The sequence below is a fragment of the Trichechus manatus genome, unplaced genomic scaffold (assembly GCF_000243295.1).
Source record: "Trichechus manatus latirostris isolate Lorelei unplaced genomic scaffold, TriManLat1.0 scaffold00030, whole genome shotgun sequence".
Taxonomy (NCBI): domain Eukaryota; kingdom Metazoa; phylum Chordata; class Mammalia; order Sirenia; family Trichechidae; genus Trichechus; species Trichechus manatus.
The window spans coordinates 18,995,976-19,016,080 of NW_004443966.1; the positions used below are offsets into that span (position 1 = coordinate 18,995,976).

The following is a 20,105-nucleotide window of genomic DNA, read 5'->3' on the forward strand; positions in this document are numbered from 1 at the left end:
TTTCTTCTATTACCCAGTGGTTTGTAAGCAGGGTGTTATTCAGTTTCCTTGTAATTCATTTTTTTTTCCCTTGCTCTTCCTATTGTTAATTTCTACTTTGATGGCATTGTGGTCAGAGAAGATACTTCATATTATCTCAATGTTTTGGGTTTTGTTGAGGGTTGCTCTGTGGCCTAAGATGTGGTCTATTCTGGAGAACATTCCATGTGCTTTGGAAAAGAATGTTTACTTTGCAGCTGTTGGGTGGAGTGTTCTATATATGTCTGTGAGGTCAGGTTGGCTGATTGTGCCCTTTAGGTCTTCTGTATCTTTGTTGAGGTTCTTTCTAGATGTTCTGTCCTTTACTGAGAGTGGTGTTTTGAAGTCTCCTACTATTATTGTGGAACTGTCAATTTCTCTTTTCAGTGCTGTTAGAGTTTATGTATTTTGGAGCCCTGTCATTGGATGCGGAGATGTTTATTATGGTTATGTCTTCATGCTGGATCGTCCCATTAATCATTATATAGGTCCTTCTTTGTCTTTTATGTTGGATTTTGTTTTAAAGTCTATTTTATCTGAGATTAGTATTGCCACTTCTCTTTTTCGATAGCTGTTTGCTTGATATATATTTTTTCCATCCTTTGATTTTTAATAAATTTACATCTTCATTTCTAAGGTGTGTTTCTTGTAGACAGCGTATTGATTAATCCTATTTTTTTAATCCATTCTGTGACTCTGTGTCTCTTTATGGGTGCATTTAGGCCATTTACATTCAGTGTAATTATTGAGAGGTGTTGAGTTTATTGCTGTCATTTTGTAGTGCGTTTTTTTTTTTTTTTATGGTGCTGATGTTTTCTTTGTTTCTCTTACTCTCCTGTGCTGAATTTCTTTTATCTATGATTTTTTTTCTTTTCTTTTGTTTTTGTAGGTTTTGTTTTTACTGATACTTTATGTTTTTCTTCTTTATTTTGATTAGTAGGTTTGTTGACTTTCTTTGTGGTTACCTTAAAATTTACCCTTATCTTCCTAGGTTTGAACCAGTCTGTTATTACTTGCTATAGCCTTGCCTTCTTCTTCATTGGAAAGTTTTATACCTACACCATTTATTCTGTCTTTTGTTGTTCTGATGTTTTTGTCATTTACAGATTAACCTCTCTGGTTCCCTGTTGTAATTTTTTTGGTTTTGGATAGTCCTTGAGAGTTCATTTCCTAGGTTGGTATCTGGCTAGTACAATCTTGCATCCTAGATTCAGGCTGTGGTCTGATGTTGTTTGTTCTCAAACCGAAGGACTCCCTTTAATAGTTCTTGTAAGTTTGGTTTGGTTTTTACATATTCCTTTAATTTCTATATATCTGGAAATGTCCTAATTTCACCATCATATTTGAACGAGAGTTTTGCAAGATATATTTTCTTGGTTGGCAATTTTTTTCTTTCAAGGTTTTATATATGTCATCCCATTTCCTTCTTCCCTGCATGGTTTCTGCCGAATAATCAGAGCTTAGTCTTACGTTTCTCATCTGTATGTGACTTTTTGTTTTTCTTGAGCTTGTCTCAGGATTCTTTCTTTGTCTTTGGCTATATCAAGTGTGATTATGATATGCCTTGGTGATTTTCTTTTGGGGTCAATCCTGTATGGGATTTATTGAGCTTCTTGGATGGTCACATTTTCATCTTTCATGATATGAGGGAAGTTTTCTGTCAGCAGTTCTTCAGTTATCCTCTCTGTGTTTTCCATTTTCTCCTCATTCTGGAACTCCAGTCACACGCAGATTTTTGCTTTTGATTATACCCCCCATAATTCTCAGGGTTTCTTCATTTTTCTTTGTTATTTTTTCTGATTTTTCCTCAGAGTTGTATCCAAGTGTTTGTCTTCAGTTTCACTGATACTGTCTTCCATCATTTCAAACCTGCTCCTCAGCCCTTCTGTGACACTGTCCATTTCTGAAATCTTGTTTATCTTTTGGATTTCTAATTGTTGTTTTTGTATGATTTCTAGTTGTGAATTTATTTTGGAATTTTGCTCCTGTTTTATTTTCCTGAATTTTTCAATATTTTTTCCTGTGTTTTCCATGAATTTGTCTATTTTTCCTCATTTTTGTCTGCTCTTTGCTTCAATTCTTGGATAGCTCTGAATATTAGACATTTGAATTCTCTTTCAGGTAGTTCTAGTGCCTTTTCTTCTACTGGAAGGTCATCTGGTGTTTTATTTTGGACACCTACTGGAACCATCCTGTCCTGTTTTCTTATATGTTTTGATATTGTCTGCTGTCTTCGGAACATTCAGTAGTTATTTTCTTTGTTTATTGCTTGTAGATTTGTTTGTTTCATCCTGCTTTTTGTTTTATTTGGTTATGTCTGAGCAGGCGGGCTATGTGTTTGTTGTTTGGTCGTCTGTGGGCACAATACTTTTCACTTTCTTCTCCAATGGGCAGGGCCAGTTGCTCAGCTCTGGTGCAGCAGGGCAGGTCCAGCTGAAGGGGAGGGGCTGTGATGGGTTGTTTGTGGCACATACTAGGGCTGACAGAGTGGACTGGAATCAGTGAAGAGCAGGTTCCAGTATGCTGTGCCTATGCTGCTCAGGGTGTGATGTTCAGCACATGGTGCAGGTAGGCAGAAAGGAGAAGGGAGATTGTGATGTGTGGAGCTAAGATGGGTATGGGAAAGAGGAGAGAGAGGAGAGAGAAACAGGAAACAAAAACAAACAAACAAACAAAAAAGAGTGCGAAGGGAGCTTGCCGTTGCAGTGGAAGGATGAGACACCGAGAAATGGAGAAAAAGAAAAAGGGAAAAAGAAAAAACAAAATTAGAAAAGCAAAGCTCCTAGGGATCCCACTGGTGCGGCTGCAAAGACTAGAAAAGTGGCTCCCAGGCCGTGAAGTACAGCCTGGCTAGAAAGGGTGGAGATGTCACACGGCACCAGGTATTCAGGAGACAGGAAAAGAAGGTAAGTCTAGAGAGACGAGAAATTGAGAAATGAAGAAAGATAAAAAGGAAAAAAGAGAGAGAGAAAAAAAGAAATGTCCCCTGGGATCCCACTGGCACAAATGCGTGGGTACAGCCTAGCTAGAAGGGGGCTCCCAAGCCATGAACAGAAAAAGAAAACTAATAACCAAAACAAAGAAAAGCCCCAAGGATCCTGCCACCGTGGCAATGCTGGCCAGGCAGGCAGTTCCTCAGTCAAGCGGCACTTCACAGTCTTTCAAGAAGACATAAAGATGGCACACAGAGCCAGGTGTTTGAGAGAAAGGAGGGGGAGGTGGTGAGAGACACAGAAGAAACCAAAAGAAGCAGAAAAAAGCAACACTAGCAACTAACAAATGGCACTCAGGGAGCTGACCAGTGTGGGCAGGGGGAATTGAAGCAGCATGGGTCCGAAGCCGGTGCCTCCCAGTCAAAAGACTGCAGCTGGCATGAAGCAGAGGAGGCCGAGTGGGGGGAAAGAAGGGTAAGGGGTGGGAAAGCGTATATTGCTGGTTACTGGTTGTTCTGTCTCCTGCTGGCAGCTCCGTGAAGCTGCTTTCCCGTACTCCCTGTCCACTGATCTCCAATGTGGATGGGGTGAATCCAAGCAGCACAGACCCTGTGCTTCCTGGCCAGCCGAGCAACCGCAGCCAGCTATGAAGTGGCAGAGGTTGAGCAGAAGGGAGAAGGATGGGGCATGGGGAAGCATATATCGCTAGTTACCGGGTGCTCTGTCTCCTGTTGGGAGCTCTGTGAAGCTGCTTTCACATACTCCCTGTCAGCCAATCTCTGACAAGAGTCCAGAATGGCAAATCCATGCTGCGTTAGCTGATAGGGGATCTCCGCATGTATCTCTCCTCACTCTCTGTTCTCTGTCAGTGTCTTATTCCATTCGGTGCTTGGCTGAGTTCTTTATCTCTTCATTTGACTCTTAGGATTCCAGGATTGACGTTTGTCTCTGTTTTACTTAGTTTTTCAGGTCTTTGCTGTGGAGAGACGGCGTGGTGCTTCTGTCTATAGTGCCATATTGGTTCCGTCTCCTTGATGTATTATTATTAACTGAAATCCATAGTTTACGTTAGGGTTACTTGTTTGTGTTATATAGTTCTATGAGTTTTGACAAATGCATAATGTCATATATCCACCATTATAATATTATACAGATAGTTTCACTGCCCTAAAAACCCCATGTTCTCTACTTATTCATCCCTACTCCCCTCCGCCTCTGGTAATTCACTGTTCTGTTTACTGTCTATAGTTTTGCCTTTTCTAGAATGTCATATAGTTGGAATCATACAGTATTTAGCCTTTTCAGATGGGCTTCTTTCACTTAGCTATATATATTTAAGTTTCATACATGTTTTTTTTGTTTTTTTTTTTTTTTGGTCTGTCTGTGTGGCTTGATAGCTCATTTCTTTTTGTTGCTGAATAATGCTCCACTGCATGGATATACCACAGTTTATTTATCCATTCACCCATTGAAGGATACGTTGATTACTTCCAGTTTTGGGAAATTTTATAAATTAAGCTGCCATAAACATTTATGATCAGTTTTTTGTGTAGACGTAAGTTTTCAGCTCATTTGGGTAAATACCTAGGAGCGCAATTGCGGGATCATGTGGTAAGGCTATGTTTAGCTTTGTAAGAAACTGCCAAACTGTTGTCCAAGTGGCTGTACCATTTTGCATTCCTACCAGCAGTGAGTGAGAGCTCCTGTTGCTCCACATCCTCACCAGCATTTGGTATCGTCACTTTTTCTATTTTTAATTTTAGCCATTCTAATAGGCATGTAGTGGTATCTCATTGTTGTGTAATTTGCAATTCCCTAATGACATATGATGTTGAGCATCTTTTCATATGCTTATTTGCCATCTGTATATTTTTCAGCTGTGCTTTTTAAAAGATAGAAAGATACCTCTCCCAGTAATGTGGAGAATACTAGGGGGTGGGTAAGCGGATACAGGAAGCCTCCATAGGTGGCTATTTTAGTGTATCAAGAAAGAAGATGGTGGCTTGGACCAGGATGGAAAGAAGTAGATTGATTCAAGAGACATTTAAAAGTTAAAATCAATGGGATTAGGTGGCAGCCTGGAAATGGGAATGAGGGAGAGAGAGGTGTGAAGGAAAACTTCCAGGTTTCTGGCTTATGCAATTCAGCTGAAGGTGGCGTTACTCACAGTGATTAGGGAACACAGGAGAAGAGCCAGCTCAGCAGCAGGTGTGTGCATGATGCTATGGCTCTGGGTTTAGACAGTCTGAATTGGAGGTGTCTTTGAGACACTCAAGCAGAGATGTCAGTTCACATGCCCTCATTTACTGCTTAACAATGAACAATCCTGGTTCCTTAAAGGTCAGAGGAGAGGTCTGTGCTAGAGATATGATTGAGGAGTCATAGGCATTTAAGAAGTGATTGAGACCCTGGATGTGGAGAAGATAGCCTGGGGAGGGAGTTAGAAAATGAGGAGGGAAAGAGGAGAATAAGATAGCAGAGGAGGCCAAGAAGGAGCTGTCAGAGGTGGCAGGAAAGCCAAGAGAGGATGGGGTCGTTCGTGGAAGCCAGGGCAGAAGTGTGTCAGCAGGGAAGCCGTGGTCAGTTCTGCGGAGTGCTGCTAAGAGATTGAGTGAGACTGAAAAGCTGATTTGTTAATTGCTGTATTGATAAATGATACATGGAGTTCTGAATGGAATGGCAGTTGGATGGGCAAATTCGGATAGATAATTGAGTTGTTAAAGAAGTGAATTATGCTCACTAGTATACTGCTTAAGCAGGTGTATTAATCAAACTGGGTTCCAAAGAAAAGAAAAGCTGCTCAAGCTCCTTTAAATAGATACTTTATTGCCTCATGGAGTTGGAATGGCAATGTAATGGCTTTTCTTATGTTTATAGTAAACAATCCTAGTGGAAAGAGAGCTCCTCCTCCCCGGTTCTAGCAAAAGTCCCACGATTCACTTGGATTTGACTAATTTAGAATCAAGTGCTTATCCATAAACTAATCACTTTGGCCAGGGGCAATTAAATATGCTGACAGACCAGGCCTGAGTCACCTGCTCACATCTGGAGCTGAACCAGTTGAGGAAGTAGTCTCATCTGAGTCTCATGGGTTGTGAATAGGGGAGGGGGACTTCCCAAAAAAAGATTGAGATGTTGTCCCCAGAAAAAGGAAGAATATGTGCTGGGCAGGCAAAACCAACAGACAGATATCTATTTCCAGCTGTAAAAAGAAGCCTTTGACCCAATAATTTTGAAGATCTGTTCCTGCAACATACTTTGTAGGTAATCTTCTGACCTAAAAGATGAATGTGTAGCTGTAACTTGTAGAAAGAGCTGCTGGGTCTGATTCTCGTGGCTAGAGAAAGATTGTGATTATTCTTGCTGCATGTGCTGCCACTGGTTTGGGGTGTTGAATAATAACTAATCTTCACCGATACATTGACTAATCCAACAAATTATGTAAATACATGTTCCTTAAAGGCTAATTTATAAGGACTTCTTAATAGGAATTGGTTTACATAGCCAAAGGGAAGGAGATTTCAGGGGTTGAATTTACCAGAAGATATACCTAGCAGCAGCACCACCATGACCCTGCCTCATTTTGCCCTCGATGTGCCTCTGAACTATGTGCTAGTTATACTTTACAGTGGTGTTGAGATATCCATATCCATATATATATCCATTAACCTTCTTTTGCTTGGTCCTCGCTTAAATAGTCCATTTATGTTACCTTTTAAAAGAATATTTTTAATCTATTGCTGGGAATTTGTAATTCATTATTTCATTTAAGAAATCAACCCACACTTTTATATACCATTGGATGGGATTGCTGGACTTCATCTTTTTCATTCATTCAGCAAACATTTATCAGATAGAGATACAGAGATACGCAACATGGTCTTTGCTCTTAAAGATCGCACCAAAACCAAACCCGTTGTCGTCGAGTCAGTTCCGACTCATAGTGACCCTGTAGGACAGAGTAGAACTGCCCCATAGAGTTTCCAAGAAGCAGCTGGTGGATTTGAACTGCTGACCTTTTGGTTAGCAACCGTAGCTTGCCATAGCTCTTAACCTCTATGCCACCAGGGCTCCAAGGATCTCACAGACTAGGCAGATACACAGGACAGAGTGGCAAGTGCTGTGACAAAGTTGTGCAGAAGATATAGGAATGCAGAGGATCAGTATCTCTTTCAGGATGAGGCAGGGTATAAAGAAAGTCGTCTTAGTGGAGGTAATGACTGGACTAAACTTCTTCAACATATAAAAATACTTAAGAAATAGACAAATCCATGATCACACTTCTCTCAGTAACAGATAAAAGAGCAGACAGATTCACCAAACATGATGTCCTCCTCCAGCAGTTGATCCCTCCTGATAATATGTCCAAAGCAAGTGAGTTAAACAATGTTTTGTGATCCATAAAGTTTTCATAGGCTAATTTTTGGAAGTAGATTGCCAGCTCTTTCTTCTCAGTCTGTTTTAGTCTGGAAGCTCCACGAAACCTGTCCATCACAGGTGACCCTGCTGGTATTTGAAATACCAGTGGCATAGCTTCCAGCATCATAACAACATGCAAGCCACCATAGTACGATGACACACTGGTAGATGGTGGTGGATGGAACACTGCTTAACAATCAAAAGCAACAAACTGCTGATACATGTGACAGTATGAATGAATCTTGAAAGCATTATGCAAAGTGGAAAATGACAAACACAAACCACTAATTGTCTAATTGCTTAATGCATTTATATGTAATTATCAAAAAGGAAAAGTATAGTAATAGAAAGTAGCTAAGTAATTGCTGGAGACCAGGGCTTAGGGGAGAGGACTGACTGCAAGGAGGCACAAAGGAACTTTTTAGAATTGGATATGCTGTATGTAATGATTGTGATGGTAGTTACCTATATGTCTATACAGTTCTCAAACCTCATCAAGTTGTACACTTAAAATTGGTGAGTTTTATTGTATAGAAATTATACCTTAGTATACCTGATTTAAAAAAAAAAAAAGCAGAAATCAGTAAGGATATAGAAGATGGAACAAAACAATTAACAGTCTTGACCTAATCAACATACATAGAATACTGTATGCAAGAATGATAGAATTCACATTCTTTTCAAGTGCACATGGGAAAATTTACCAAAATCGAATATATGTTGGTCTAAGCAATGCTTAGTGGAAATTTTATAGTTAAGAAAAGCAGATTAGAAAAGATGAAAGACTGGAAATCAACGATTTAGACTTCTGTCTCAAGAAGATAGAAGAAGAATAGCAAATCAAACCTAAGGAAATCAGAAGAAATGATAAAGATAAGAAAATAAATCAATGAATTAGAAAACAAATGTACAGTAGAAAAAAATTAAAAAAACTGAAAGATAATGCCTATGGACACATATCCTCATCTCCTCTGGGTAAATACCAAGAGTGAAATTGCTGGGTAGTATGGTTGGTGTGGTTTTACTTTATAAGAAACTGCCCAACTGTTTTCCAGAGTGGTTGTACCGTTTTACATGCCGACTAGCAATACACAGCCATGCTAGTTGCTCCACATCCTACACAACACTTGGTATTTTCAGTCTTTCTAATTTTAGCCATTCTAATGGGAGTGTGGACCCCTGGTGGCAAAGTGGTTAAGCGCTCAGCTGCTAACCAAAAGGTTGGCAGTTCGAATCCACCAGCAACTCCTTGGAAATGCTATGGGGGCAGTTCTTCTCTGTCCTATAGGGTCGCTGGTGAGTCAGAATTGACTTGATGGCAATGGGTAATGGGTATGTAGTGGTTTCTCATTATGGTTTTAATTTCTATTTCTCTGATGATGGATGATGTTAAGTATCTTTTAATGTGTTTATTGACCATTAGTATCTTCCTTTGTGAAATGTCTGTTCAGATCATTTGCCTGTTGGGTTGTCTATAAGAGGTTATGTAAAAATATGTATCCTAGATTCAAGTCCTTGGTCACATGTAGATATTGTGAATATTTTCTCCCAATCTGTGCCCTGCAAAGCCTAAAATATTTCTGGCCCTTTACAGAAAAAGTTTGCTGATCCCTGATCTGGAGGACTAATGACCCAGTTTCTTTAACAAAAAATTGCAAGGAAGAATAAAAGAAATGAAAGAAGGAACCAATAGTTTAAAAGAGACTTAAGGGACATATAAACCATCATAATATATAAACCTTATTTGAATCCTTATTCAAAAAATGAAACAATGTGAAAAGATAATCAGGGAAATGTGAACAGTGACAAAGATACTTGATGATATTAAGCAGTTGCTTATTTTTAAGGACTTGATAATAGTTTTGTGCTTATACTTTCAAAAGGGTCCTTAGCTTTTAGAGGTGCATAGTGAAATATATACAGATGTCTGGATTTGCTTAAAATAATCCGAGGAGTAAGGGATTATTGGACTTAAGTATAAGTGAAATAAGATTGGCCATATTTTCATTTTACTTGGATCCACAATCAACGACCATGGAAGCAGCAGTCAAGAAATCAGATGATGCATTGCGTTGGACAAATCTGCTGCAAAAGATCTCTTTAAAGTGTTAAAAAGCAAAGATGTCACTTTAAGGACTAAGGTGTGCCTGACCCAAGCTGTGGTGTTTTCAGTCACATCATATGCATGTGAAAGCTGGACATGAATAAGGAAGACCAAAGAAGAATTGATGCCTTTGAATTATGGTGTTGGTGAAGAATATTGAATATATCATGGACCTACTAGAAGATGGAACAAATCTGTCTTGGAAGAAGCGCAGCTAGAATTCTCCTTAGAAGCAAAGATGGCGAGACTTCGTCTCACGTACTTTGGACATGTTATCAGGAGGGACCAGTCCCTCGATAAGGACATCATGCTTGGTAGAGGGTCAGTGAAAATAAAGAGGAAGACCCTCAATGGGATGGATTGACACAGTGGCTGCAACAGTAGACTCAACCATAGCAACGATTGTGAGGATGACACAGGACCAGGCGGTGTTTCATTCTGTTGTACGTAGGGTTGCTATGAGTTGGAACTGACTCAACAGCACCTAACAACAATCTATTTTGAAAACTGTTGTAACTGGAAAATGTGTACATGGTGTTTCATCACACTGTTTTCTCTACTTTTGTGTGTTAGAAAATTTATGTTACAAAGTTAAAAATAAATCAGTTATTTCAAAACAAATTTTTTTTAAAATCAGTTCAAAGGCCATTTCCTCTGGGTCTTGTAATCTAATGCCTCTTTTCTGTGCCTCTGTAGAAACATGGAACTTGTCACAGTGTATTATTGTTAGATGGTTATTTGTTCTATTTCCCCTAGACTGCCAGTTCCTGGAGTGCAGGGACCATGTCTTAAATTTAACTTTGCTCCCCATTGTCAGTCATAGAACCTGGCATGTAATCTGGTACATAAAAGATCCTTAAAAAATATTTTAGAACAAAATTGTGAGTTCTTATAGCATGTCATGATTTCTAGATTTTAAACATTCTAAAACATGGTAGTCCTTATTTTATTGGCATTACTCATTCATTTTTATTTACCTTACTTCCCCAAAACATTGTGTGGTTCAGCATGAAAGCAAACTGCATATGTATGTATCTCTTAAAAATCATGGAAAATACAACCTCAAAATAAAGTAAGTTATTGAATGGACATCTTAGTTTGAGCTGCCTTGATCTAAGACATACATAATGTGGTTTATTTATCTTCATGCTAAGTGAAGAATATTAAGGAGTCCATAGGTGGCGCAGATAGTTAAGTGCTCGACTACTAGCTGAAAGGTTGGCAGTTTGAACCCACTCACAGGCACCTGGGAAGACAGACCTGGTAATCTGCTTCCAGAGGTCCTAGCCTTGAAAACACTATGGAGCAATTCTCTCTGTACACATGGGGTCACCGTGAGTCAGAATCAACTCTGCAGCAACCAACAACAAGTGTAGAATAGGTCCTTCTGAAAAAGATTATTGTTTTTTCTCCAAGCACAGTATTGTGTATTTTTTAAAAGAACAGAAATCTGAGACCAAAATCTAATCCTCAAACCAGCTATAAATTATTTTTTTATCTATCTTATTGGTCCCTTTTATTAGTTCAGTAAGTAATAGTTGGTTATGATATTGACAGTTTAATTTTTAAAAACCCCCATTCTTTTTCTTTCTTTCTCCCCTCTGCTCTTTGGTGTCTTCTTATTCTGTAGCAGCTCCTTTTTAATGGACTCTTCCCCCTGTTTTTAGTGTAATTTGAACCTCACAAACCCTGAGCTCCAGAGAAAGTGAGTCAGAAACACAATCCTGAAGCTTAAGCCAGGATCTAATTTTTAAATAAATCACCTATCACCTTAACACCTTCTCACATCCATCAAGAAGCCATTTTGGTACACTGGGCTTAGGGACTAAGTGGATTGTCAAATGGTTAGTCATCAAGTTATTTTTGTAACCTTGTTCTCCTAGGCTGTTTTCCTGAGTCAGGACATTTGTAGCAGATGTGAGCATTTTTAATTGCCATTTCCATAAAAGTAAAATGCTGTGTTTTCTTCAAAGCATTTATGAAATCATACCTGGAATGGTTTTAAAGCTGATTTGCCTGGCTAGGTGACAGTGACCCCGTGATACCCTCCTGGCATACTTGTTCATACTGGCAGGTGAAGTCAGAACTAAAGAAACTAGCTCAATGATAGAGTTTGCAGGGAAACTGACTCTGTTAAGATGAGGGCGCAGGTAGCTTTCCCCCATCCTTGGGCTGCAGATTGCCTACAACTAATGTCTTATTTAGGTCCTTTTGTAGCTCTCCCTTCCCTTGGCTTCCTTTTTGTTTATTTTTATGGCAGCTGTTAATTGTTTGTGATAGCAAGGGCCAAAGAGAACATGGATAACTAAAATCTAGAGATGAACTTCACAATTTAAAATATTTGAAAATCAAAGCTTGAGACTCTCTTTATACAAAAGTGTAGTGGGGTCCCCCTGGGAATCATATGTGACATTCTGGCCACTTCACCTCAGGCTAAACAAGATAAGGGGATGGGTCAAAGTCTGATGGAGGAAATGGGGGGTGACAGTCATATGGCAGAGACTGGCACTCTTCTTTTTTATTCATTCAATAGGCACGTGAGGCACAAAGATGAATGAGACACAGTTCTTGCTCTCATAGAGTTTGCAGTAAAGTGGGAGCTTGAAAGAGAGTGAGGGCTAGGATGACAGACATATACACAGATGGCTGCAGTGCACAGCACCTCCCAACTGCTGAATTCAGTGCAGACTTTTCCCTGTGCATTACCTGACACTGTTGACCATTTGCTACTTGAAACTCTCACCTCTCTTAGCTTCCATAAGACTCCTGTATCCTGGATATCACTTCTTGATATCAGCTCCTATTCATTTGTCTAATGGTAAACTTGGTATGTCGTAGAGTTCTCCATTCTTCTTTTCCTTCTCATCCTTTATTATCAATTGTCAACCCCCTCGCCCCAGCACTTCCAAGGAATATGACAGACTCTCATCAGTAACCGTGACTTCTTATGGAGGTGATTCTTGACCTGGTAGAGGGATGGTGTCCCAAACACCAGTAGAGGTTCCCTGGGTGATTCTGATGCGTTTCCCCTTGGAGAAGATTCTATATCTTTTTTAGTCCCTAGCACAGTGGCTGGCCATGTGGGAGCTCAGGAATGCTGAGTGATTTAGTAACAGTCAGCACAGCATGCTGTGGGAGCACAGGGCAGGTTGCTCAACTGTCTGAGAAAGTCAAGAAAGGCTGCACCCTTGGCTGAGCTAAGCTGAATTCACTAGGTTGATGAGCAGTAAAGGAGATTCCAAGAGATGGATTTTCAAAGATCAGGAGATGCATAATTGAAATCTGGGAATTTATAAATGAGAAGTGGTTAGGTACATAGACTTCTTTATTAAATCCCAACACATTCAAATGAAAGATATATTTTTCAGTTTTGAGTAAGATGAGTATACGTCAGATAAAAGTAAGACATTCTACATCTCTGGACAGGTAATAAATTTGTTGACCTCATTACTCCCCCAAAAATGATACTGGAATGAAATATTCTGTTAATTACTTTTAAAAAGAGTTTTATTCAGTTATTCATTTACTCAATAAAATTTATGTCTGCATCTTCTAGTGCCAAACACTATAACAGGTGCTATATATACAGTGAGCAAAACATGTATAGTTTTAGTCTTAAAAGCTTGTATAGTCTAATAGAAAAATAGACACTAAGCAAATAAACACTACATACATACAAACTGATAAATGTGAAAAAAGTAGAGTGTTATGGGAAAGCATAGCAGGGTGATCTGTTTGAGATTGGGGTGAAATGAAGAATGATTAGAGGTTAATTAGGCAAGCAGTAGGGGAGAAGAGGACAAATTGATGAAGAAGAGTCATAAAATGGCTCAACTAAGAGGTATCATCAGGGAGGAAGGCCATGGCCTTTCCCAGCATAGCCACTGCCACAGACCCCTAAACTGAATGGATGCTGGGGCTGACCCAGTAGCATTTGCTAAACGTTGTGATAGTTGCTGGGGATTCAAGGATTAATATGACACATTCTAGAACCTTACTTGCCCTTCCTAGGGATTCCTCCTCATTCTAATCAGAGAGAAAGAAATGTAACTAATTATCATATAGCATGCTAAGTACAACAAGATCCTGAAAGAGCATGGAATTGTGAGGGATCAACCAACTTTGCCTTGTGGGGAATAGTTGAGATAACTCTAGGTTTTAAAAGATCAATGAAAAAGGAGGAGCATTCCAGAAATGCACTGTACAGTAAAATCAAGTTGTGAGGAGCGTTTGCAGAACCACGGGTCATTTGATATGGCTCTGATATGGGGTTTATATGAGAGTTGAAGGAAATTATCATGCATGAAAGGTAGAAGCCAAATGTTAGAGACTTATATGGAACTGAGGAATTTGGACTTTATCCTGCAGGTGTTTCTTGGGGGAAGGGAAGGAATAACGGCATTGGAGGGGAGTGAGTTGTTCAGATTTTTGTTTTTCAAAGACCATTCTGGCAGCAGCATGGATAAGAGTGGTGGTGGTAGGGGAGATTGGGCCTAGGGGGAGGGAGACTAGTTACGAGGATATTGCAGTAATTCTGGGAACTGCTTATGGGGGTCTAATGTTAGCAGTGAGTGTAAATGGTTAGATGAAAAAGCCATTTGGAGGGTAGGACCTCTAAGACTTGGTGATTGGTGTTGGAGGATGTCTTAGGCTGGGTTCTCTAGAGAAGCAAAACCAGTAAAGTGTAAAAATATCTATATAGAGAGATTTATATCAAGGAAATGGCTCACATGGTTGTAGAGGCTGGAATGTCCCAAGTCTGTGGGTCAGGCTTTTCCTAATTCATGTAGCCACAGGAGCTGGAGAACCCAAGATCGGCAGGTCAGACAGCAGGGCTCTTGCTCACAGGCTGCAAAGACCAGCAAATCCCAAGATTAGCAGGCAAGGTAAGCTGCTAGCTCAAGTCCCAAGAACTGGAGGTCAGACAAACAGGAACCATCTGCAGGATCCAGAGCTAGCAAAAGCCTGCAAGTCTTGCCAGAGAGTCCACCTATATTGGATGCAGGCCACACCTCAAAGGAAACTGCCTTTCAACTGATTGGCTGCTCACAGCAGATCCCATCATGGCGATAATCGCATTATATCACATCTCATCATGGAAGTGATCACATCATCATACAATTGCCAGACTACATCGTAACTGCCGAACTACTGAGTATCATGGCCCAGCCAAAGTGACACATAACCTTAACGATCACAGGGGAAGAGTGAGAAAACAAGGAGTCGAGCATGAAATCAGGTTGATGGCCATTCACTGAGGCAAAGAATGTAGGAGCAACAACATGTGTGGGGGAAAAACTGCTGCATTCTGGTCTGGGCACACTTCCATTGAGCTATCACTGGGATAGCCAAGTGTTGATGATGGTCGGTAGGACCCAAATTAGACTAGAGATAGGAAGAGGAAAGTCAGGCCAAGGCCAAGAGCTGATCTCGTTTCTTTTGTAATAAAGTTTTTTACTGTAGAATAGTTTTAGATTTACGGAAAGTTGTGAGATTTCACCTCTTGTTTGACTTACTCAGGTTCATGCCTGTATTGGAATGGGTATCCTTGTTTGCATAAATGTTCTCATATGCATGCATAAGAGGCTGTACATGGTTTAATAAAGCAATATAAAAAGGTATATAGTGAAAAATCTCACTCCTACCCCTGCTCCCATCTGGCGTGCTCACTCCCACCACCTACAGTAATAATTTTTATTAGTCTCTGTGTATTCTTTCAGTTGCTTTATGTAAATACAAGCAGATAAGGATAGTACGCTGTTATGTTCCCTTCTGTCTTAGTTATCTACTCGTGCTGTAACAGAAATACCACAAGTGGATGAATTTAACAAACAAATTTATTTTCTCACAGTTTAGGAGGCTAGAAGTTCGAATTCAGGGGGTTGGCTCTAGTAGAAGGCTTTCTCTCTGTCAGCTCTGGAGGAAGGTCCTTGTCTCTTCTGAGCTTCTGCTCCTGGACAATCTTCATGTGGCTTGGCATCTCTCTTCCTCCATGTCTGCTGCTTAGCTTGCTTGTTTAATCTTCTATAGCTCGAAAGAGACTGATTTAAGACACACCCTGCATAATCCTGCCTCATTAACATGACAAAGACAACCCATTCCCAAATGGGATTACAGTCACAGGCATTGTTGTTGTTAGGTGCTGTAGAATCTGTTCTTACTCGTAGCAACCCTGTGTACAACAGAAGGAAACTCTGCCGAGTCCTGCGCCATCCTCACAATCTTTGCTATGTTTGAGCCCATTGTTGTAGCCGCTGTGTCAATCCATTTCATTGAGGACCTTCCTCTTTTTCGCTGACCCTCTACTTTACCAAGCTTGATGTCACTCAAGGGACTGATCTCTCCTGATATGTCCACAGTATGTAAGACAAAGTCTCGCCATCCTCCTTTCTAACGAGCCTTCTGGCTTTACTTCTTCCAAGACAGATCTGTTCGTTTTTTTGGCAGTCCATGGTATTTTCAGTAGTCTTCGCCAGCACCAGAATTCAAAGGCATCAATTCTTTTTCGGTCTTCTTATTCATTGCCCAGCTTTCACATGCTTATGAGGTCACTGAAAACACCATGGCTTGGGTCAGGCGCACCTTAGTCCTCAAAGTGACATCTTTGTTTGTTAACACTTTAAAAAAGTCTTTTGTTTCTTGACTTCTGCTTCCATGGGCATTGATTATGTATCCAAGTAAAACGAAATCCTTGACAACTTCAGTCTTTTCTCCATTTATCATGATGGTGCTCATTGGTCCAGTTGTGAGGATTTTTTGTTTTCTTTATGTTGAGATGTAATCCATACTGAAGGCTGTAGTCTTTGATCTTCATTAGTAAGTGCTTCAAGTCCTCTTCACTTTCAGCAAGCAAGGTTGTGTCATCTGTATACCACAAGTTGTTAATGAGTCGTCCTCCAATCCTGATGCTACGTTCTTCTTCATATGGTCCAGCTTCTTGGATTATTTGCTTAGCATACAGATTGAATAAGTATGGTGAAAGGGTACAACCCTTACACACACCTTCCCTGATTTTAAACCACACAGTATCCCATTGTTCTGTTCCAATGACTGCCTCTTGGTCTATGTGCAGGTTCCTTGTGAGCACAATTAAGTGTTATGGGATTCCCGTCCTTCACAGTGTTATCCATAATTTGTTATGAGCCACACAGTCAAATGCCTTTGCATAGTCAGTATAACACAGATAAACATCTTTCTGGTATTCCCTACTTTCAGCCAAGATCCATCTGACATCAGCAGTGATATCCCTCGTTCCACATCCTTTTCTGAGTCTGGCTGGAATATCTGGCAGTTTCCTGTCGATGTACTGTTGTAACCATTTTTTAATTAACTCTTTACTTACATGTGATATTAATGATATTGTTTGATCCGCATTCTGTTGGCTCACCTTTCTTTGAAATGGGCACAGATACGGATCTCTTTGGTCTGTTGGCTGGGTAGCTGTCTTCCAAATTTCTTGGCATAGATGAGTGAGCTCTTCCAGCATTGCATCCATTTGTTGAAACATCTCAATTGGTATTCCCGTCAGTTCCTGGAGCCTTGTTTTTTGCCACTGCCTTCAGTGCAGCTTGGACTTCTTCCTTCAGTACTGTCAGTTCTTGATCATATGCTACCTCCTGAAATGGTTAAATGTTGACCAGATCTTTTTGGTACAGTGGCTCTGTGTATTCCTTCCATCTTCTTCTGATGCTTTCTGCATCATTCAATATTTTGCCCATAGAATACTTCAATACTGCAACTCGAGGCTTCAATTTTTGCTTGAGTTCTTTCATGCATAGTTAGGAATTATGTCAAGGATTGAATTGTGTCCCCCAAAAATATCAATTTGGCTAGGCCATGATTCCCAGTATTGTTTGATTGTCCACCATTTTGTTATCTGATGTGGTTTTCCTATGTATTGTCTATCCTGTCTCTATGATGTTAATGAGATGGGCTTAGTGGCAGTTATGGTAATGAGGCAAGACTCAGTCTACAATATTAGATTGTGTCTTAAGCCAGTCTCTTGTGAGATATAAAAGAGAAGTGAGCAGAGAGACATGGGGACCTCATACAACCAAGAAAGCAGCGCCGGGAGCAGAGTGTGTGCTTTGGACCTGAGGTTCCTGTGCTGAGAAGCTCCTAGACCAGAGGAAGATTGGCAACAAGGACCTTCCTCCAGAGCTGACAGAGAGAGAAAGACTTCCCCTGAAGTTGGTGCCCTGAATTCAGGCCTCTAGCCTCCTAAACTATGAGAGCATAAACTTCTGTTTGATAAAGCCATTCACTTGTGGTATTTCTGTTATAGCAGCACTAGATAACTAAGATAAATTGCAGCACATATTTTTGGGGTACACAGTTCAATCCATAACACCTTACTTTCTTACATAAAAGGTCTCATAGTGTTCTGTATTGTTCTGTATCTTACTTCTTTGCTTAACAGTGTATGTATCTTGTAGATCAGTACACATAGAAAGCAGAGATGCCCTGCTCAGGAAGGTAGCCATGAGCCCCATGAGCTACTGAGCGTTTGAAGTATGGCTGGTACCACTAAAACATGAATTTTTAATTTTGTTTAATTTAAATTTTAAGATGGAAGCAGTGTAAGATATTTTCCCATGAAACTCAACTTTGTTCTTTTGATAGGACTACATTTCCCTTTAACCATTGAAAATTTAACATCTGAATTGAGATGTGCTGCAAGTGTAAAGGACACACTGGATTTCAAAAATTTAATTAAAGAAAAAATAATGTAAAATATCTCATTAATGATTTTTTACATTGTTCACATGTTGAAATAATGTTTTGATGTGCTAGGTCAAATAAATACTAATATTAATTTCACCTATTTCTTTTTGTTTTTTTAAATGTGGCTACTAGAGAACTTAAAATTCCATAAGTGGCTTGCATTATATTTCTATTGGAAAACACTAATAGAGAGCAGGCATTATTTTTGCAGCTGCATGGCATTCCACTGTACACTAGTTTTACCAGTTGCCATTTATTTGATTCCAAATCATGGTGACTCCATATGTGTCAGAGTAGAACTGTGCTCCATAGGGTTTTCAGTGGCTGACTTTTAGGAAGTACATCACCAGGCCTTTCTTCCTAGGTGTCTCTGGGTAGACTTAAACCTCCAACCTTTCAGTTAGCAGTTAAGTGCATTAACCATTTGTATCATCAAGGAAAGTTCCATTGTATAAACCAAACGAATTGCTGTCAAATCATTCTGACTTACAGCAACCCTATAGGACAGAGTAGAGCTGCCCCATAGGCTTTCCAAGGCTGTAAATCTTTACAGAAGTAGACTGCCACATCTTTCTCCTGTGGAGTGGCTGGTGAGTTCAACCCTCCGACCTTTCGTTAACAGCCAAGTGCTTAACCCCTGCACTAGCAGGGCTCCTCTTGCATTGTATAGAGTTCCATAATTTATTTAACCGGTCCACAGTTGATGCACACTTGAGTTGTTTCCAATCTTATACTTTAAAAAAAATGCAAACGATGCTTAACCTTGTACATGTATCACTTCATATGTGTGCAGATGGATCTGTAGAATTACTGGTTCAGAGGGTAAATGCATTTGTGATTTTGTTATTGCCAAATTGCCCCCAGAGGGGTTGTACCAGTGTGCACTCCCACCAGCCATGTATGTGAGCACCAGTGTCCCCATATACTGCCGTTTTAAACTACAGTTATCTGCAGGTTTTGGATATAATAATGAATGAGTTTCTGTTTGCTCATTCTGAGAGACTTTTAAGAAGATATCACAAATGGTTTCTCTAGCTTCTTTTTCTGTTTAAAAAATGTAAAGAAAACCTACTGTTGATGGTAAAACTTGTAGAATCAGCAATTTAGAATTGATCTTTTTCTTTTTTTAAATGAAGATGTCAAGAAACTCAACCACAGTGTTTTCCACCCATTTCCTCTATGGAAATAGCAACATGAATCATATTAAGATTTAGGAGGAGGGATTTTGTGAGGGTTTGAATGGATGAGGGTCAACATTTTCTTTGTTTTTTAAGAGTTACGGATTTCTTGAGTTACTCCTGATAGTCTCCACTGGCGGTGGAGGACTAGCATTACATACCATTACAAAGCATACAGAGTAGAAAGGCAGTTTGGAGGCAGTTTTTACATACTGTCATTTTATCAGTTCCCTGGATTAACCAGTGGCTAAGAGCTTGGCTGCTAACCAAAAGGTCGGCAGTTTGAATCTGCTAGCCGTTCCTTGGAAACCCTGTGGGGCATTTCTACTCCATACTATAGGTAGCTATAAGTCGGAATCTACTGGAGGCCGTCGGGTTTGGTTTTTATATGCTAAACACATTCTAGTTTAATGGGCTGCTGAACTGAGGAAATCCACTGATAACATAGTTGGAGCTTAATCATTTAGGTAGTCCATTCTGTATCCTTTAGTAATAAACTGTAGAAAAAGCTCATCTAGCCACCTTGAGGAACCACCTGTTGTCCCTCTTTTGAGACTTGTGTGCCCTCTGCTGCCCTCTTTGCCTTTTTGGTTTGTTTGTTTGCTTTTTTCAGATTGAAATGAAAACCAAATATTCAGAATCCAAAAACAAGTTGCTTTAATTTTTCTATTCGTGGGGAGCTGAAAATAAGATTCTCGGAAAGAGAAATCTCATATATAATTAGCAGTG

At 39.8% G+C, this 20,105-nt stretch overlaps 1 protein-coding gene across 2 annotated transcripts in view; it reads left to right on the forward strand.

Annotated features, from left to right (window-relative positions):
• Positions 1-20,105, forward strand: part of REC114 (REC114 meiotic recombination protein) — a 121,600-nt gene that overhangs the window by 76,881 nt on the left and 24,614 nt on the right. The window lies entirely within an intron of this gene.